We start from the raw sequence: 21,799 nt of genomic DNA on the forward strand, positions 1-21,799 counted from the left end.
TTTTTATATCTCAGAGAGGAAAGCCTACGTATAAACAACCAGTGTCCATTAAGGTGCTGAACCTTACATATCCTATTTAGAACTAAAATAAATTGATACAAATCCCAAATCAAGACATTTGTATGTGTCAGTTTCAGCCCAGAGCAAAGTTTGGTTTCCAAGTTATAAATCCTTCCAGCCAAAAGGAATACAATGGAAATGTCGATACAAGCCCAGCTATCATTATGCAGACACAACACAACAAAATCTGAGATTTCAGACCGTTCCAAAGGGAAGGCTCTGCCTCCTGAACAATGGGTACACACTCCACTATCTCTCCGCCCCTGGTTCCCAATTAAAGAAACAGCCTGGCAATTCTGGCTCAGAAATAGCCTTCTGCCTTTGGGATGGCCTAAAGCCATACAGAGGCAATATAACAAACGTGCCAGTCATCTGCTACAAATTCTGCAGAACATTCCTTTTCAATCGCTCAGTTTCCTTATGCTACAGATGCATGCATTCCTGGTATCAGAAGCCTAACACAAGTGTAATAATAGGCCTCTAGATGGTATGCAGGCATTACTGATAGAAAGTCTTAGTTTCTGAATCCACCAGTAATGAAGCAGTCTGAATCTGGATGTGCTACTGCAGGATTTATTTTTTGTTTGTTTATCTTCTCCCCTGGAAGCTTAGGAGGGTGGGAAAATCATTACATCCATGGATCATTTTTGCTCCAGCCATCTGCAAAGCAGCAATGGATGGAGATGTTTGAAATGGTCTCATCAGAGCTACTACTATATTAGGATGCTGGCTTGAAATTTGCAGTGGGTTAAAACATGGTGTGCCTAATTAGTGTCAAAGCAGCAGAAGATGGGCAGTAAACACTGCAGTCAGAAAAAAACGTGCTTCCAGAAAATTAAATGATCCATGCAGACTTGGGAATATGAATTAGGAATGCTTAGAAAGCAGAAATCAAGATGGCAAGAAAGCAGCCTTCAGTGCCATGTGGGGAAATTTTGTTTGCTTTCTGTGGAAATCTCCTTTGACGCTCATCCTCCATTGCAACAAACCATGTGCAGGAAGATCTGGAGGCACCATTTCTTTGCCCTCAGAAGAGACACCACAGCTGCTCAAAGGGTATATTTTTAGCCATACCATCCTGAGCCAGGATTGTTGTTTTCATACTTCCATACAAGTGGCGTGGCCAGAAAGAGCATATTGATGGGTGGGGCTGAGGTGAGGTTAGAGCCTGGTATTTAAATGCAAACCTATGAATTTCAATTAGGGGCCCAAAACCACCTCAGCTCTGCCTCCAGTAATTCTTTGCAGCCACTTGCTCAACAACAGAAAGCACGTACTCTGGGAAGCACAGTGCCAGTGCCAGCTTGGGTAGTCTAGAGAGCACCAGACACATAAAGAAGGGTAGCCAAAGGCTGAGACATGCTGCTAAAAGAGGTCACTGTAATTCCTTGGCAAATGTATTTGGCATTCTGACTGTCTGCTACCATTTCCTCAACTGCATCTCGTTCCCTTTCACACACATCTTACTAACCACACAGTGAAGCCATGAGGATCTGCATTTCCAATTGAGTGAAGTCCGTGCTAAATCATCTAAGGCAGAGAGGCCATACTAAGAAAGAAACCCCATGGTAGCCCTCCTGCCCTTAAACAAGTCAGCCATCAACTGAAGATCATATGGTTCCCATGCCAGCTTTCTACTAGCTTAGTGAATCAGAAGCAAGTAACCACTAGGCATAGCCTACTTTGGGGAAGCTTGATATGTGCTACCATCCAGCTCCTGTTCCCAAGTTATGCAGGATCCAGCCTGAAAAGAATGATGGCCTGGTACAGTGGCAGCTGAAGTCAAGAGGGATCTTTACTGACCTTGGAAACCAATGCTTTTTTTTTTTAGCTATTAATTTGGATAAAGTCTAAATGTGATGTTTTGTCAAATTGGCCTAATATAAAATGATCGTGACCAACTTCTGCCCTGATACGCATGTACTTTTGAGTTGTATTAGGAGATAGAATGCATCATTAGCCTAAAGGTATGGCAGATTCTAAATCACAAAACTTTTTCAAGATTTTTCAGGCAGAGACTCATATTTTCCAATGCTCTGTCTAATAAGCTACATTATTAGACACATAGCCCAGTAATAGAAACTTAAGTTCTGACCATACAACCCTACCTCCCACTCACCTGATGATTCAATATTGTGATAAAGAATATAGAAATTAAATTTAAGGACTATAAAAAGAATATAGAAAAATATCATTCAACTTGTACAACCCTCATTGATTAAAATTATTTTTAAAACATTTACACAGAAGTAGGGCACCTATTAAGGTGCCTTCCTCTTCTCTTGAATCAGTCAAAATTTGTCCCTGTCACCCAAGTTTCATCCTCGTGGGCCAACAGGATAACAGGCTCAAGTACACACCTCATGGAGTACCCTTCAAATCCTATAACATTTCTGACACACAGATCAAATATTACCCTCCTCTTCTATATTCCTTCCTCACCAACAGCTACAAGTGTGGTTGCCATCACTTGCCTGTTCCCCATGTAGTATGCAACAGCCACCAACACTTCCCCAGAGACACCAGGGGAAACTAGGTCTAACTTCCTCAGGTCTGGGTGAGAAAAATCCTATGGCATACAACAGAGAAAAGCTCTCCCCAGTGCCTACTTCCCTCATTCCCTGGACACAATGCCTTAGGTTTTGGCCGGGAGCGGGGCAGGGAAAAAGATGGCAAATGAGGAAGACATCCTGTGTAATCACCATTCTTCTGTATATGGACCTCTACTGCCTGTCTGCTGCCTTGTGAACAGGGGGAAATACATGGGTCAGAGTATTACAGTGGTATTGGGTAAAGGGAATGCATTAATGGTTAGAGATAGGCTAGTTAGATTATGGCACTTGTAGTCTTCAAAGCCTCTTACGTACACTGGCCCTGATCCTGCAAGCCTTTAAGCAGGTTTACCAGTACCTCACTTGGAGTAATACCATGTTTCAGTATTAAACATGGGCTTAAGCATTTACAGTAGAACCTTTGTAAGCTTTTATACAGGGACTTATGTGGCTTCTGCTGCAGTAGGATATGACCACTAATGAGGTTAGCAGTTATTCTCCCCATTTTACAGATGGGTGACTGATATCAATGATGACAGTTCCATGAATGTTTTTATCATGTTACAAGAAATGTCTCAAAATGGGCCCTGTATCTGCCAGACACAATGCATTTTTAAAAACGGAAGTATGCAACCCTAAATGTCTTCTAATTCCTTAGGCTAAATCTGACAGCCTGCTTAAATTCACCTTTGGCTGTAGTATAAATGTGCTGGGAGTGCCTGCTTGACTAGTTTGTGGAGAAAGACTTGAGTTATTCTGACATTCTGCCACTTCCACCAATACATCCCAACTCGCTTAAGAATAGCAGTATGTTCTATATACATTTGTTCCCAAAAGCCTTTTCAGAAAGCATTAGTAAATTCAGCCACTAAGTATTTCAGGCCTGAAAGATTTGTTATTATTTCACTAGTATGGTATCAGTACAGGAAAACCCTTGTATACAGCATCATACGTATAGATTTGTATAATGTGTGCAGCCACTTATGTCATGAAACAAGAAGATATTAAGAACCTAATTTAAAATTATAAGCTACTCTAACACCTCATCTATAGGGTTAATTCATTCCAAGAGAAAACAATTCCTTTTTTTTTTTTTTTTTTAGAAAGACAGAAGTGACATCTAAAACGAGTACACATTTTACTTGCAGCACAAACACAGCTTTTCCTAGAAAATACTATGATAAATGTGATCTGGATAATGAGGAAAATTCCATGGCATCTTGCTTATATAAACAAAGCCACCGTGGGGTATTAACTACAAGCCAATTGTATCCCTTATTATATGACAGTAAGCAAAAGCAAATGTATGTAACAGTGCAGTCAGTTGGAATCATACTTCAAAACAAAGCAAAACAAAACACAGGGCGGTACTGCAATGATTGTGTCCTTAAGCCAGGTTCCAAGGTTTTAACAAGATTGTTTTAGTTTGGTGGGGGGTTTTGTACATCTTGCTCAGGAAAAATTCTTAGTGATTGTAGCAAGGATCTTTGTGTGAGTAAGAGATGACATTTCAGATTCCTTTTTTTGTTGGTGCTCTGCAGGAAATGAGATCTCGATATTGCCAAATGGTTTCTTGGAAGCATGGCTTTCAATTGCAAGCATGGAACTACGGAATTTGGGGGTTTTTTCTTTTCTTTTTTAGATAGCAGCGGATCCATGTTGTTAAGGATGAGCGACAGAAAGATCCATGGAAAATCAAATGAAACACTCAAGACAATGGCATCATAAAACAAATATTGCTGCATTTCTGATTCACTGAGGAATGGACATATGCTGGCTCTTAATGTGCCATCTACCTGGATGCTAGTATTATTGTTTGTTAGAACTGCAATTTATATAATTGCACATGTGTCCAAGTAATGTTGCTCAGACTTCTTTTCAAATATATTTCATTTTCTATGTTATGAGGAGTGTCCATGTTTCCAAAGAAATAGGTATGAGTAAATCCTGGACAGCCTGTTATATGTGGATGTATTTCTGAGAAAAAGAATTCTGCAGGCGATGCTGAGTTCACACTTATTTCACTGCTAGATTGGCAGAAATTAGCTAGTAATACTCTTTCAATGTAAGGCTAAAAGAGGCAGCCTTCCATAGCCAGGGTGTAGTTCAAGGGGAGAAGGAAGGAATGCCCCATTCACAAAGGACAAGCAATCGCAGTTTATCTGAAATACACAAACACAGATCTGCTGTAAGCAGAAAAGATGCCTTACCGTCTCAAGGTGCAATCAACGACAGTTCAGACATCCAGTGCCCCAGTCGCAAATGATCAGTGAAGCAAATTTCCCATTTCCTACTCTTTGCTGACCACTGTCCTCACCATAGTAAAAAGTTCCTCTGAAAACACCTCCACAATGGGTCTGACATGATGATGCCCAGCTCAGTCGTGGTTGCGAAGATCCCTCCCTCTGTGTCCCCTCAGCTTTTGTATTTGGAGAGACTTGTGCGGGCCAGAGACTGTCCTCCTCCTCTGAACTGTCAGCCTCTCCAAGTGCTTGCCATGCACTGCTCAATACCTTGTGGCTTTGCCCTGTCACTTGCAAGCAGCAGCTGCCTTTTTCCAGCAGTTGTTGCTTTCCTTGCCTGAACTCCTTCAGTCAAAATACTCTGGCTATTTATGCATTGGCTGGCTTGTGAAGCTGTTCCCTTCTTGTTTCTATTTCTAGGGAAGGCAGCCGCAAAGAAACCCTGGCGAGGAGGAGAAAGGCATTTACATCAGAAAGCTGTACAGCTGTTGGAGGGAGTCTGCAGCAGGAAATACCAGAAGACTTATCCAACCACATTAGGAGGGAAAAAAAAAGGAAGCATGTAAAATCTGGGCAGGATCATCAAATACTGGATTGGATTGAAATCATGTCTGACTGACTTCTGCAGATCAACATGGGCAAGTCACTTGATGTGAAAACAAAACAAGACAGTGGGGCAGAGCAATGGACAACACAGCAGTGCTTCCCCAGGACAGCCCTAGGCTTACCCTCAGAAAGAAGACCCTTTAACAAACCTATGCCTTTCATCTTCCCTTTCTTCCCCCACAGTCTGTCTGTTTCTTTCTCTCAGACCTTTAAACGCTGAAGAACTGAAAATGGGAGCAGGCTGAGGCAAACAAGGGACATGCTACCCCCTATTGGACAGCTCATTTCTGAAAGATGCATTATATTGAAATCAAGTTGAAAGGCAATGGAGAAGAAAAGGGAAGGCAATATGAAAAGGAGCTAATGGATGTGGGAGGTGTTCTGAATACAGGACCTCTGTGCAGCATCCCAGAAAACTGGTAAAATCACACTGTTAAGTCCAGAGCTGTTCCCTGAGGATATGTGGTACATAGCTCACGTAGAACGCACAGGAGTGGTCACAGCATGGCCATCCCTCTTCTGTGTGTAGCTCTGAATCAGCAAAGCATTTAAGCAAATGTTCAACTTTAGGCAGGTGAATAGCTCTGTCCATCCTGTAAGTGGCAGTGCTCGCATGTTTAAAGTGTGCCTTTACATGCTTAGCTGGGTCAGGTCCAAAATGCAGAAGAAGCTTCCTGGGGTCTACAAAATCATTTAACTGAAGCTGCTTAACTTGTAAGTTAGTGTAAATTTACTAATAGTAAGCCCTACAAATTTTCAGATACCAGTAGCATAACTCAGGCACAGCAAGCAGGGTGCCAGTCCTGGGCACTGATTTAGAAGAAGTGCCAGAATGGCAGCCCCGAATAAGGCCATGTGACAATAGCAGCAGCCAGGATATAAGGAGCTTGCACTGTAGCATGGGGGCTTACAACCCCCCCACCCTACTCCCACCCCACCCCTGCTCTTTAGCGCTTGGCCTCCCCCTTCACCCCTCCAGTGCTCAGCAACTTCTCTGCCCAGGACGCTGGACCCACTACTTATGCTTCTGTCAGACATAGATTTCCTTGCAGAACTGATAAAGGACTGACTCATGCAACATTTTGCTCATTTTCTTGATCAGTCTCATGCCCCATGCATCTGACACCTGTGACACAATGCCTCAAAATACATACTTGAATTTTTTACTGTAGCTGTCTTACAACCAATATCCAGGCACATATATTCAGCCCCTGCACTCTCCTATTTGGAGCAGACAGAAAACACAAAAATCACTGTTATGTCAAGGATAAACCACTACCCTCCTTCAGGCATACAGAAGACTCAAGCCGCAGAGTAGTATGACAGCTCTATCATCATGGCCTGCTGATCAAATAACCCATCTGCTCATAGACATTCATACATTTCTATATGGGTAAGGAGTGGAAGATATGGTGAAATGCTATGATCATGCTTAGAGTGCATCCATAATTACAGTTCCCTTCCTATCCATCCTGCAAGTCACCCTGTCTTCTTGACAATGGAGCAGAAACAAAAGAATATCAGTGAAAGTCTGAAGGAGAAGCAGACAGATCTCAATGCAAGCATTATTTACAAACCTACTCTGCAGCCCTGGTAGTGACAAAGAAATCATTTTTCTTTTCAGCATTTGCAGTCTCTAAATTATGTACAAGAGATTTTTTTTTTTTACTGGTAAATTGCTTCTTCCATTCTGACTGCTCACTTATCCTCGAAGACAGCTTTTTGTTCTGAAGGACTCTTAACATCTTCCACTGAGATGATAGCCCAAGTCATGATTTTGTTGGACATTAGAAGACAAAAACCAAACTCAGAGCTGGAGGCATTCTCTCACTTTCCCAGTCCTTGGCCCATTCACATAATGCTAAATGGAACTGGAGCTACCATATGCACCTCAGATATGTGTGCCTCACACTAAGAGATGCAAGGGATCACCTGAGTCCTTTGCTGATGGAGGGCTAGATTTTGATTTGGCTTATGCACCTATAGAGAGGACTGAGGCAAAGTAAGACCCTCATTTACACCTATATAGGCCACCTAGATCTCAATGTAATTGTGAGCTCAATCCTATAACTTTTATACAGTGTTTATTACAGTGAATTCAAACAGGACATACAGCAATAAGCCCTATTCCCAACAGCATTTGCATGCTCTAACCCCATGATGACTGGGGGAATCCACTCCTTCCAGGAGTGAAGGACAATTCAGACTATTTTAACTAATTTCTGGCAGTCTTTGTAAAAGCCAGAATTGTGTACTGCTTGTACTGACTCTTTTTTTTTCTCACTGCCAGTTCCTTATTTTTTTGTTCTGCAGCATCAGACAGTGGATCTTGTCACTGTAAGATGAACACGGTCCTTTCCATCAGTAGCACTGTATATTAGCAGGCCTTACCTAATTCTGTCAGAACAATTCTTTCTTCTTGCTAATAAGCAAGAAGCATGTACCAAAGTAGTACCCTCCTGCGTATCTATGCAAAACTCAATGCACATTGGGCCTTAGAAATACAAGCAAATAAATTAATGAACAATACAATATACAACTGCATATGACCACTGACTGCAGACACATATAGCAATAGTCATTTAAGGTCTGATCTTTTACCTCTTAGACTCAAGGGCAAATTTTTGACTGACTTCAGTGAGTGTAAGATTGAGCCCTGAGGTTTAGATAGCAGTTTTGTATACTGTACTAGGAATGCAGAAAACACGTCTAAAATGGAACCTTATAAGGAATAAAATAGACCTTTGTCATTATATTATCCCTCACATTCTAGGATTTACATAAATGAAATAACACTTGCAATCCTAAAGACAGGTAGTTACTATTTTATGTGCGGATGTAACAGTGGATGAAAGTGTATTTCTGCCAATAAAAAAACAAAAAAACAGACTTTCTGCCAGCTCTCCATTGTTTAGGACAGTTTTCTTTCCTGCTACATACTTCATCATCATCTATGAAAGAGATTAAGTAGATTAGGGGTCAAATCCTGGGCCCACTAAAGTCAATGAAGGTTTTGACCTCAGCAGAGACAAGAATTCACCCATACTTTCTAAGAGAGAGGTAGTTGTGCTAGTCTGAAGTAAGGCAGAAGGCATGGCAGGGTGGCACCTTACAGAATACCTCTTTGAATTAATCTATAATATGCTACCCTGCCCATATTTTCTAAAGTACTGCATATCATTCAGTATAGATGGGGATACACTGGCTAACAGTTTATCAAGCTTCTCAGGCAAGTTTTACTATTTTGCATTCTTCTAGGATACCACAGCAAGGCTTGTAGCAATACCCAAGCTAACTAGTTTAAAGCTAGCTCTGAGGCTATAAACAGATGTCACAATTGTCCCAGGATGAAATGGAATGGACAAAATACAATCATATTTCCTTGTCTATTGTCTTAGGATAAATCCTAAAAAGATGCATAGGGTAAGCAGTACTAATAGTTTATCTGGAAACTTCACAAGCAGCACATCTACATGTGCAATTAATTCAAAGCAATAAACTCTGGTACATATTGTGCCAGAGTTTATTGCTCCCGAGTGCTGCATTTGAATGTGTGCCCAGGACCACAGCACGTTGAGCTGAGTCAGAGCATCCCTGGCTGGCTGGGGAATCAGGGGGATCAGTCTGCCAGCCTCAGGCTGCTTCAACTCAGCTCAATGCATTACAGAAGGGCTTGCTGGGACACAAGGATGCTCTAGTGTGGGGCTCACCAGCAGGCAGCTCCCTACACTGAAGCACCCTTGTGCCCCAGACAGCTCTGTAAGCATCTACACATGTGCTGCTTACTAACAATCTCCACTGCAGGATAGCACTTGTAAATACTGTGGTGGAGTTTATTAGTTTACTGCAACCTAATAGGGGCACATGTGTAGACAATGAAATGTTTATTAAAGAGCTAATTAAGCAGCTCCACAGTAAATGTCTCTTGTAGATGTGCCTAGCATGTGTTTGAATAGGTATCCCAGGATCGCATCACTAAATCAAGGGGAGAAGAGTGGCAGGCAGTGTATTCAGCCACTCACTAAACCCTAATTAAAAAGGTGATGTGTGTACACGCTAATCCTGGGATATTTCTATTCCGAGATTAGCACAGGCACAACTTTTCAAGGGACAGATACAATGTCTGTTCCTAGCCTGATCTATTCCTACTACTGTGTAAGCCTACCCTTATACAATGCTCTAGAATAGTGGTTTTTAACCTTTTTTCATTTGCAGATCCCTAAAATATTTTGATTGGAGGTGCAGATGCCTCTGAATTGTAAGTGTGGGTATTCAAATACTTTTGTTTAATTATAATCATCTTTTGTGGACCCATTAGACTTAAGTCTGTGGAACCCCAGGGGTCTCCGGACCACAGGTTGAAAGCCACTGCTCTAGAAGATTAGTGTACTGAGCAGCAGTGCCTGGAAGTCCACTCTGAGTTTACCTAGCCTCTGAAAGACTTCCACCCAGATCCCCTCTGGCAACATTTGATATCAAATGTGTGAATTCAGCAAAGGAGACACCTGTAATACTTACACTGTCACTATAATAATATTAGCCCTTTTACAAGATTAATCTCTATCACAAGAAGGCTTGTGAAGTAGCTGAATTATAGGAAAACCTTGATCTCTTCAGTTTTATAGACCAGAATGATGATAACAAGGGAACAGAATGTGCCCTGACAGTGGAATCTGAGTGATTTGCTTCTGCCACCATCACTCCTAACATGCAGCTTCTTTCCATAAATAACCCTTATCATATATATGTATTTACAGATCTGATAAGCAAACCACTTTACAAGTATTGTTTAATTGCTAATATGAAATCTATTCTCACAGAAGCCCCCTTAGGTGTCTAATAATGCATCATTACCCATTTTGATGAGCAGAAAAGTGAACTCTCCTGTGCTTAAACAGAGAGACCATGCATTTCTCTCACTTAATCTGTTTACAGTTACACTTCACGCATAATTAAAATGCCTTCTCTACAGTCTCAGGGGTGTACTTGGTAGCCATGTTGGTCTGAGACAAAAAGACATACAAAAAACTAGTTCCCAGTTGTTCTAATAAAAGGTATCATTTTGGAACCAAGAGTTCAATTTTTTTGTATGTCTTTTTGTCTCAGACCAACACGGCTACCAAATACACCCCTGAAACATGGAAGATGCCGAATTTTAGCCGATTTTGGATTTTAAACTTCATTGCAAAACAACAAGAACTTTTTTTGCCTCCCTGCCTGCCATCTGACACCTCCAGGGAAGAAATTCTACCTGATCAACACATCAAAGAGCTACTCAACACAGCTCAAAGACACTTGCATGGACCCAGAGGGACAGACTTCCATCTTCAGCTCCCTCTGTGCAAAAATGAAGTTTGTTTCCTACCTATGGGGACTTTTCACCATCTTGTACCATCTACACTTTTCCCAGAGCCTGACAAAGGGCTTTTTGATCCCAAAAGCTTGCAGAAAAGGACAATTTTCTTGCCATTTTCCAGTTGGTCTAATAAAAGGTATCATTTTGGAACCAAGAGTTCTAGTTTTTGTATGTCTTTTTCTCTACAGTCTTACTCTCTGATCCTTGTGCCTTTTGTCCTTGTTTATCTCCCAGCTCTTCCCTTCATACTGTCCTCCTATATGCACGAACACTATATCTTCTCTGTTGGAAATGTGAATGTATATTCACTCCGTACAGAAGACTTTTCGTTTTATATTACTCTGATCTCACAATGCTGAACAATAAACTGTGGCTGCAGCCTGATTTTGTAAGTCAGCAACAAGCTTCCATGGATAATTAAAAAGATAATAATCAAAATAATCAAATGTAAAAATAGGTCTCTCTTAAAATGGAATGCCAGAGCATCAGCACCATGGTCATATTTCTCTCACCATAATATAGCATAAAGCCTCTGCAGTCGTAACCATATAGATCAAATTTCCCACTAATATTTGCCAGCCTTACAATGAATTTGTTCTTAACTTCCCAGGCAGTCATGAGACACAAGCAAGATTTGTTTAATCAACTGAGCAGCTTAAAAATGCAAATATATATTATAAACTGCACCATAAGTTTTAACATTGTCATATACATTAATAAAAGAGAAAGTTTGCATTTTTACCTTCGAATGTTTTCTGATGCAGAATTTTGGAGTTAAAATATTTAATGCCAAAGCTGACCAGAGCAAAGATGCCTTTTTAGCAAATGATATTGTGCCTCTACAGCACCCCAGAAAAGTGAGCCCAAAACCTAACATGTTTGGCCATTTTACATTTTCAAAAACAGTGGCACTGCTAAACAGGGCTCTCTCTCTAATTGCAGGTTTGCTGGATCTGCTCCCCAGGGAAGTTAGAAAAAAAACAACAAATAACTCCCTGGAAGACCCTGGAGACTGAAGTCCTCTTGTGGCAAAAGGCAGAGGAAAATTTTGTGCAACCGACTGGTGATGTAAATTGGGACTTTAGATAGGAAGCCACACAGTAATTAACAATTACAGGGAATTCAACTCTGAAGAACCTCATGCCCTACTGCACAATATAAATACAACATCATGAAGACGCCATAGCAGGCAACAAGCAAACATGAAAAGCAACAGAATGGCACAGTCCCTCATATTTGGACACTAAGGATTGCTATTATGTTTACATGATGAACTTCTGTCTCTTGGTGCGTGCTCCCCATTGAGATGGCAGTTCTGATGGGAACTTCCTCTGGCTAACTCAGGCCATCTTGAGTGTTTCACTCATGAGGACACATCTACCAACTTGAAAGTTCACTTAAATAGTAACACAGAGGACAGATTGATCCCTGTTGTCTTCCAGCAGTTTCCCCATGAGATGAGGGTATTTTAGGCTTGGATCTCTGCACTCCATATTTCACCTATTTTTCTGCCATCCCAAGCTTTTTGGTTCTTTGTAATTCCCCGTTATCGATACAGCTATGTTTTGGCATGAGTTCACTTTTACTATGACTGACACATCTTGAAAATATAGCCATTATCTTGAACTCCATTTCCTCGCTTGAGTGGTCTCTGAGAAGATGGATCAAGTCAGTCATTCTTTACCTACTAGTGTTGTCAGAGTCACATCAATGGTCTAGGGAGGCCTTCAGTCTCTAGGAGGACTCTATTTGACCATGATTTACTTATAATGAATTGACCAAGAAAAAGGTTCAGGAGCCTGTGATAGTTCTAATGAATTCCTGTATAAAAAAAAATCTAGGACTCTTCTACTTAGAGATATAGGGATTGGTACACTGTATCAGATTTGAGGTCCAGCTAATCCAATTATTCTGTTTCAAAAAGGAACCAGTACCAGCTGGATCCCTCCAACAATCTTGCCTCCCACAGATGGAGACTGGCTTGGCCCCTGAAAAGTGAAATTTAATCTCTTTCCCAAAACAGTTCCTAGCACTATTATAAAACTGTGGGTGATCTTGTTACCGATATAAAAATCCAGCCATTCTTAAACTATTGCCAGGTTCTGGTGACAATGAAATCCATAGTCTAATTACATGCTGTTTGGAGAGCTATTTCCTTCTATTAGTCTTCAGTTTGCCACTCTCTAATTTCATTGGTTGTCTCCTTGTTCTTGTGTTACCAGCTGAGGGAAGTAGATGTTCCTGATCTATTTTTTTCTTCTTTGTGTGATTCATCCCTCTATGCCCTTAACTTACCTCCCCTTCCTACAAACCTCCTATCTTAACAGGCTCCTATTTTAATTCCTTCTCTTCAAACAGCCACATCTCTCTTTTGCCTTCTACTGGATTCCCGACAGGTACCTTTAAGCATAGATCAAGGCCAAATGAGAATCTCAAGTCTTGAGTGCAGTTAGCCAATGCGCTCTTCCATCCAGGGCTGGTCCAACCATTAGGCAAATGAAGTGGTTGCCTAGGGTGCCAAAATTTGGGGGGCGCCAAAATTATATGCAGAACAAAATAACAGGAATATCAGTCTAAATAACAGCCCTGGCCAGCTACTGCTCCACCTTGGTTTAAGACCTTTGGTTCCCTAAGGAGAGAAAGACCACTGAAAAGATCTCAGAGGTAAAAGTTCATTCTAGACTTCTTATTTTCCTCTATATTGGAAGTGGTGGGGGCATCAAGGTACACCGTTCGCCTAGGGTGCCAATTACCCTTGGACCGAACCTGCTTCCATCTCATATGGAAGAGGGATTTCCCTCATGAGTTCTAGTTTGAAATTTGGGATTGATGGTTGGATTAGCTTTTCCCCAAAAGGTTCATACACTGAGCTCCATCCTACTCCCACAGAAGTCAGAGGATTTTTTTATCATTGATTTTAATCATAAGTCAGTCAGGTCCTTATTTCTTTTCTGAAGACTGGTGATATTAGGTGAAACACAGATGGTGTTTTTTGGTTTTTTATAATGGCACAACATGATAAGCACTAGCAACTCCTGCTCTGGTGTTGATAGATCAAAGGATTTGGTAGTCATTTGTTTTCTCCAGCCCTGGGAACTAATTCATGGCAGTTGAGTAGGTTGCATGTCTGCTCTCACAGAGAGTAAGAAAATATTATGATAATTGACTGAAAGATTTTTTCAGAGACTAGCAGTTAGCGGATGGCTAGAAAGCAATCATGGCCCAGTCATGATATCTGATAAGTAGTCTGATCCAGTCTGGGCCAGACTTCAAGAACCTAACTGGAAAAATGCCACAAAAAAGGGCTTGATATTTAAAAACATTCTGATGGCTCTTGCTCTTGGTGTATTTCAAGTTAATTGGAAATCAACCCAGCATTAAAAAAGCAATGATGGATACCATTAAACCATATATAGCTGTGAACTTTTCTGCATGGCCAGATCAGAAATTAAAATTAAAATCAATATGGATAATTAACATGTTCCTGAATGATTCTAGATTAGATTTTTCCCTAGTGTAAAGGAAATCATGTGAGATCAGATATGCAACATTCTTTTTTCAATCTTTTCTCCTCCTGCCCCAGATAAATTTTAAACCAGATGTCAACAAGCATTATCTGTCCAGAGTTACTACTGTCATGTTGCAGGAGTTCTAATAATAAGCACATCTAGGGAATATAGTTTAGTTCTGATTTATTAATCACTCCATGGTCTCTAGAAACTGATGTTTTGATTTATGAACCAATGAATGTAGTTAATGACACCTCAAAATGCTGTTGACTTGTAAGTCAAGACACAGGTTCCCAAATGTGATATATCAGTAGCTTTATAACACTAAATCATATCATTCTGTCTGTTGCTGCTTTCAGTCACTGCTGGATGTGGTTATTCTTATTTTTGACCCTTTTTATCTCTTTACTCAGAACTGTCGGCATCTCATTTCTACTAAGCTATGGGAACGTCTCAGCACTCTTCCTCTGATAATTTAAATTCACTTCCAGCCTCCTTCAGAGATAAGACAAACAATCTATTTGATTTTTATAATTAATGTTGAGTCAGTTATGTTATTGCTGATGCCACTGAATGACCTGAACACCAACTATTGTCACAAGGATTCAGAAGCACTAAGAGTCCTGGCTAGGGTGGAGTGGATGCTAAGCTGCATAGCTGATAGCCCAGAGGCTACAAGTTCAAGGCTATAGCACAGGTTTTCATGGAACGGCCCTGTCAGAGTCCAACAAATCTGAGAATTATGCTAAATACCATGTCACAAGACATGGAAAGGAAGGAGGGCCCCTGGCAGACATTACAATTAAGCCTGATAATAGTACCATAAATAGTAACCCAGCTGCACAGTCCAGGAATAAATGACACAGGAAACCAGCCACAAAAGATGTAGAAATTTTGTGACTGGTTTCCATTAAATGGAACATGTGGCAGGGTAACCAGAGCCAGATCTGTCGATGGTCAGTCCCAGCCCCAGGACCACACCAGAATCTTGAACTGGCCCCAGAGAGGTCTCTGGTCTGGGACCAACAATCAGCTGACTGTAAGTCCCATCCCCAGGACCACAACATTCTTGAACAGCCCCAGTTCAGTCCCAATCAGCTGTTTGTTCATAGTCATTCATAGTCCTAGCCCTGGGACCACTTGGGTTCATTAGGGCTGCAGAAACCTGGCTTTCAACTTGTTGGTGCAGGGGGAGCATGGGATCCCAGGCTCCCTCTGCATTGGCAAGTAGTAATGTTACCACTGGGGTCTGATCTCCAATCCCAACGATTGTGCCTCCTGCCATGCCATATGTGCATGGCAGGGATGCATTTTTTCAGATCAGCTCTCATAACTCCATTAAATGAATGTGTGCCAGGGGCCTCCAGAATATAAAATGTTCAATAATACTCTCTACAACTGCCAAAAAGTAACAGGCTTATTGGCTTGTCTGCAGGGAAGGAAAGCCAGTATAAGTTCCTTGGATTTATAGCAGGGACCGGTCCATTGCCCTGCCATAAATGACAAGAATAAACATAAAAAAATCAAATAGCAGAACCTATACCCCAACAAAATGCAAAAATCCTGTTCCAAAATAGATATCACCCCATCAGAACCCCACTCTATTCCCACTTTGCAGCATAGTCTCGAGGCCAGTATAAAGGGCTATTTTGCACTCCAGGTGGGATACAGTTCCCGAGCTAGGAGGCTCTCTCTTTTGATCAAGAAGAGTCCACTGATTGTAACTGTGGCCATAAACTTGAAGCACAAGTAGAAAAGTAGCCTCTCAGGAAGGAAGGTCCCAACACAACTGCTTTTCTCTTAGGATCGCTAGACTTAGCTATGATTTGAATATTAAATTGGATAGAATAATAGCTAGGTTATTCTCCCTGGAATCCTTGTGGTCACTATAGAATCCTGTAAATATTTTTCTTCCATCATTTGGTAAACAAAATTAATAATGTCCCAACTGCCTTCAGCCCTGATACCCTCTATTGCTCCACTGCCATTTGTTGTGTTCTTTCCATCCCTGGCTACCTTGCAACAGTGCAAGAGCTCTTGCTGTATGGCATGGCTCTCAGAAACTCAAACCTATATCCATTTGAATTTCTTCAAGTCAAAAACTGATAAAACTTGGAATTATGGAAAGAGAGAGGTGGCTGGAGATGGTGCAGCCCAATTCTGCAATGGGGTACGCTCATTATCATCATCAAGACAGTGTTTAGAAGGTGATATCTATTAAATGTGATGTCTTTTTCTCATGGTTTGCATGACAAAGGTGCAGATATCAAATTTAGATGGGTTTCTAAGAAGGGACAGCTTCTAAACCAATGATTATTGATCAGTGTTTTATGACATCCTGGAGTACCATGAGGTCCTTTCAAGGGTGCTATGGGGTGCCATGCAACATTAGCACTGTTAGGTGTGTACACATGGTTCACAAAATAAACCCAGAGATTTCAAATAGGAACACACAGTGTTAAAAATATTCTACCCTGTTGTGGTCTTTCTGAGTTCTTTGAAATGGAAAAATTGCTCTATTAGTTTTCTGTCATCCAAAAAAGAGTGAAAACTAAAAGCTGGCATTTTTGAAGGGTGTCTTGAGCCTATCAAGGGCTGCTTTGAGTTTAAAGAGGTGAAGAATCAGTTCTTAACAAAGAAATGTCCGGGAAGATGAATTTAATATGAGGCATTTTTAGGACAGAAGCATCTGGGTTTTCCAATATAGTTTTCATAAACCAATGAGGCATATTTCACAGCCTCTTTCAAGTATTGCAACAAAAAAAATATCTCATCTCACAAAACTTGTTTTTAACATATCCCTGGACCATCATGGCTACCAGACCAGTACTACTACTACTCACAGCTTCACTAAGAGGTATGTGGTGCTATGGGAGTGAGTTACCTAGATTGGGATTAAAGTAACTAACTTGATGTTATTTTAATCCAAGTATGCCACAAAAAATAAAAGAAAAATCTATACCTTTTGAAATATGAAAGTATTTTTTCTTGAGTCTAGTGTTCTGGTCCTTAGTAGCAGACTTAGTAATTTTCTCCCTCCATCACTGGACCATCAGTGGTCAGCAAGAGATGTATTCCCCTGATTCAACCAGTAATGGGAAGGGGCAGGGGACAAAACCCCTTTGAGAAGGGTCTTTCCCAGGAAGAAAGATGGCTTTCTGAGGAGTAAACTCTGAGACCCTTCAGAGACTAGTAAGCATGCCAGGTCGCTGCTGGCAGAAGCTGTCTCAACGTTAGGGCTCTAAAGGACTTTCCCAGAGCTTGACTGAGGCAGCAGATATTGGTACAGATGTTCACAGAGATGCTGAATGGAGAAGGGCTTGAATGAGGCTCAGGAGCAAGAATCAGTGGCTCAATAAGGGTCTGAAAGAGGTGTCTACCTTTAGTAAGCTTTGGTAGCAAAGGAGGTCCAAATGATCCCTAAAGAGGAGTTCAATGGCTCTGCCTACGTGCTGGGCCCAGTAAGATAGGATTTTTTTTCTTCTCATTTTGTAAAAGTAGGATTTAGGGTGGATACATAACCAAGGTATAGCCTGGCCGTCACTTACATCTGGAACAGCCAGATAGTGGGAATTTCTGTGCAGGCATGGAATACAATTACCTGCCCTGGAACTGGACCTAGATAAATGGGGCTTGCAGGAGTTCATAATTGCTTCTAAGACTGGAAGTGCAAGGGACTGAAGCATGGGCAGTCAGGGTAGGTCACCTCTGTGTCTAGGGAAGGGTCCAGAAGCCAGAGTCAGGGAACATGTCAGGAAGCAAGTGGAGTTCCAGGGCAAGGTGGGTCCGAAACCAAATCAAGAACTAAAGTCAGGAGAAGGAAGATAAAGTCAGAAGCCAAGATTTGGATCCAAAGTCAGGGTTGAAGGATTGAAGTCAGAAGTCATAATCAGAAGCCAAAGTCAGGATTAGATACGCATTCCAAGCAGGCCAGGGGCACAGCAAGACACTCTGTCATCCAAGCATCTTGCTGCTGTCTACTCTGCATCTATAAAGTCCTGAACAGACAAGGCTCTTTTTCTGTTTCCCTTGGGTTGACTCAGCCTAGCCCCTGCTCATTTTCAACTGGGGTCTGGGAGTAGGGTATGAGGGAGTGGAAATCCCTTCCAACTGTGCTTAGACTCATTATAGAAAGGGACCAAATGGGCTGTTGCTAGGCATGAGGGGTTCCAGATCACTTGTATATGCTCTAAAGGCCAAAGTAGCGACTCCTCTGTTGGCTGAGTCGCTCTGTTTTGAAGATGCTCTTACAAATTCATACATTTAGCTACTGGTAAGAGCTCCCAAAGGAAATCTCTTGCCAGCATCCAACTGAGTTGCACCCACTCAGGAATTACAGTTGGTAAAGAGAGGGGCTGTAGACCAGAGACCCGCTCTGAGTGGGAAAATGATAGCACTCAACCCTAGGACAAGAGGCCCAGTACCTGAGGGCAGTGCAGCCCAGCAAGACCAGAAAGAATTCCAAAGGGCAGCTATCTCTCAACCATAAGAGTATTAAAAAACAAATTAATATGCCAAATCCATGAGGCCCAACTTTGCCAGCAGCCAGTTGCTTTCTGCAGGCTGACATTGCTGGAACTGAGTGATGTGCAGGCATTTTTTATTTGCTTTCTAGTTTTCAAACACTGACAATGCATTTACTTCACCTCTGCAAGCTTTCCTCCATAGCCATGAGCATTAGAAATTTCTTTCAAAAGGAATGCTAAGAATCTCAGGCAGTCTCTTGAATCCAACATCTGGAGTTTTAAGAAAAACACCACATATTCTGAGATTTGTTATAAAACCATGAGACTTTTGCAACACTGCAGTAGGCATATGTCTCCTGAAACATGGGGACCCAGGAATCCAGACAACCGGGAGGAATACAAGACAGGCCCTCTGTTAGCTTTGAAAGTGCAACTTTTGTACAACACATCAGTCCTCATGACCGCATAGAACTCGGAGTTGTACCACATGGTCAAGTACAGGAAACATCAGAGTTCCAAGTGCTGTTTGTTGTATATATTTAAAATATGCCTGCAGGATGAGTAGAAAGGAGTCGTTGATTAGACGAGCTTTAGAGGAGACAGAGTCTCAAGCCCCTTAGTGATCTCTGGCTGCCCAAGATGACAGCCCCTGCAGGACTCCCATCACATTCGGTTAGTCACAACTGTTCTACTTGTTCACCTCCCGCTTCTCTCCACTGGAGCCCTGGCTTGTTAAATGCTGCAAGGAACAGCAGAGAATACATTTTGTTCATTAAACTACTTCAGAAGATGACAAATAATTACACTTAAATATGAAGTTCCAGTTTCCCAGAATTTGGCAAAACACTAAATAACCTTAGGCAGAAGAGTAGCACTGCTGTTTCATTACAAAACCAGAAGTCAAACAAAGTAACCTGGTGTGGAGTTTTGCCACGAGCTCAAAGCTCAGCCCCTTTTCATCAAAAAGTTTTCTGAGCTATGCCAAGTGTCTGAGCCAATTTATGGTTTAGCAGCAAGCTCTCCGATGCTCTGAAGTTCATAGAGTTTTGCTGCAAAAATCAAGTAATATTCAGTGGTTTCAGAAGTAGCCAAAAAGCATTTCTGGAGTCAAGTTTCTCAGCAACACCTTTGCAATGAAGCTATGTCTATAAAAGTCAGAATGGACCCATAAATAGATACTAGCCTTGAAAAATTCTGCTCACTAATAGCAAGAAATACATTTTTAAGGGGCAATAAAAACAGGAAGTGAGCAATGCCCAAGTGCAGCAAAATGAAGGTCCGGTGATTCAGTCTTATATGATATTGCTGTGCGGGCCAGGAGCGGTCTGAGGCCCTCGGGGGGGGTTTCGCGCGGCGGGCTGTGGCCAGCAGCCCGGACACGCCGGGTCGGGGAAGGCAGGTGGCACGCTAGAATTAGGCACAGACGCTTAGTGGTTGATTAAAGATTATTTTACTTACACTGAAGATGGTCGCGGTGCAGGCAGGAAAACTTGCTTGAGTTGCAGTTACAGACAGAAAAGAAGAGAGGCGGGCTCGAGTTCCTTCCCGTGAGCCTTCTAGCCCAATCCGGTTGAAAGCTCTAAACCATGAGCCCGTCGTGTCAACCGAAGAAAGTAACTCGAAGCAAAGAGCTCTGAATACTCTCTCACGAAGTTTGCTAGGCTCCGTGGAACTTGCGCGCAGGGAAGGGGTTCATCGAGGGATCGTTTGGCGATGGGGAGAGGCTAGAGGCTGATCAGACCCCTATAGCCTTCTTAAGATACACACACTTGGTCCGATAGGCTCCGCAGCGCTCAGAGATCTTCACGAAATGTGAAGCCCTCCTCTTTCTCTTTTTCTCTCTCCAGATGGTTGTGGAGTCCTCCAACTTGGGCGGAAACTGCTCAAGCCTCTTATACGACTAGCAAGCCAATCGCTAGCCGCCACGTGGGAATAATTTAGAACTGGCCAATAGTGGGACACAAATTTGTATACGAATGGCGGGAACTCCTTGCACCATGCATTTCCCTTTTGCAACCTAGAAATGCACCCTGCAAAGAAAGCTACGAGTGGCGGGAAATAATTTAGCAGTGCCGAAGCGCACACAAACAAAAATCACACCCTTGGGTTGTGACAATTGCTAAGGGTACTGGGTAGATTTTGTGGCTAGACTGATAATTCTTCAAGGCAATTTCACAAGACTGATCATAAAGGTATAGTTGTTTTTCTTGCATCCATAGGTATACATATACATCTGCGTACACATACGCTTTTCCAGAACAAAGTATTAGTTTCATGCAATTACTAGATGTATCTTTATCTATGAGCACACTACACTGTTTCAAAAGGTTTATTTTGCAAGCTGGTATGAAAAATTACAGTGCAGAAGAAAGGCAGGATGATTTTGCAATGAAAAACAAATGTTTTGGGACTCAGCAAATATGGTTTCAGTTCTGGGTCCTGCTACCAGCCTTGCCTGTGACCTTGGGCAACACACTTAAAGGCTGTCCATACAAATATGTTACCATGATATAGAGGAGGACAGGGCTTCACAACACATTACTAACGCCACATTAACTGCCTGGGTACACATTCTTACCCTACAATAAGTGGACGATAAACTGCTGTAGCTAAGCAGTCAGTGAAGGACGGTTAAACTAGGTTAGCTTTCACTTACTCTGGTTTAAGAGCATGCACACAGGCAGTTATCGTGGAGCAGCTGATGCAGTGTAAAGCCCCATCCATCTTTACCTCAGCATAGTGTTTATTCATGTGCCCATGTCAGGAGACCCTTTGTGCTTCTGATCGCCATCTGTTAAGTACATAGGATAATGTTCCATTTCTTTCACCCTCTTCCCTCTTCTTGTCAATTTAGCATACACTTTTTTAGGATGATGACTCCACCTTTATTAAAGGGCCTAGGATGATAGGACCCAGCTCCTGCTTGGGGCCTTTGTTTATATCCAAATAGAAGTACTCAACTAAGTCACTACAGTCTCACTAAAAATACCCACCCCCTATTATTGTA

The 21,799-nt window shown here is 41.8% G+C and overlaps 1 protein-coding gene across 3 annotated transcripts in view; it reads right to left on the minus strand.

Moving 5' to 3' along the window:
* The window catches only part of OSBPL5 (oxysterol binding protein like 5), a 305,973-nt gene that overhangs the window by 215,777 nt on the left and 68,397 nt on the right, over nt 1-21,799 (minus strand). The window contains exon 1 of one of the 3 annotated variants that reach the window (XM_006271184.4): nt 4,823-5,328. The exons of the other annotated variants lie outside the window; for them this stretch is intronic. The gene's annotated coding sequence lies outside the window, so the exon portion shown is untranslated. Of the gene's footprint in view, nt 1-4,822; nt 5,329-21,799 lie in introns of those variants that run through there. 3 annotated transcript variants of the gene reach the window in all.

This window comes from Alligator mississippiensis, chromosome 2 (genome assembly GCF_030867095.1).
Source record: "Alligator mississippiensis isolate rAllMis1 chromosome 2, rAllMis1, whole genome shotgun sequence".
Taxonomy (NCBI): Eukaryota; Metazoa; Chordata; order Crocodylia; family Alligatoridae; genus Alligator; species Alligator mississippiensis.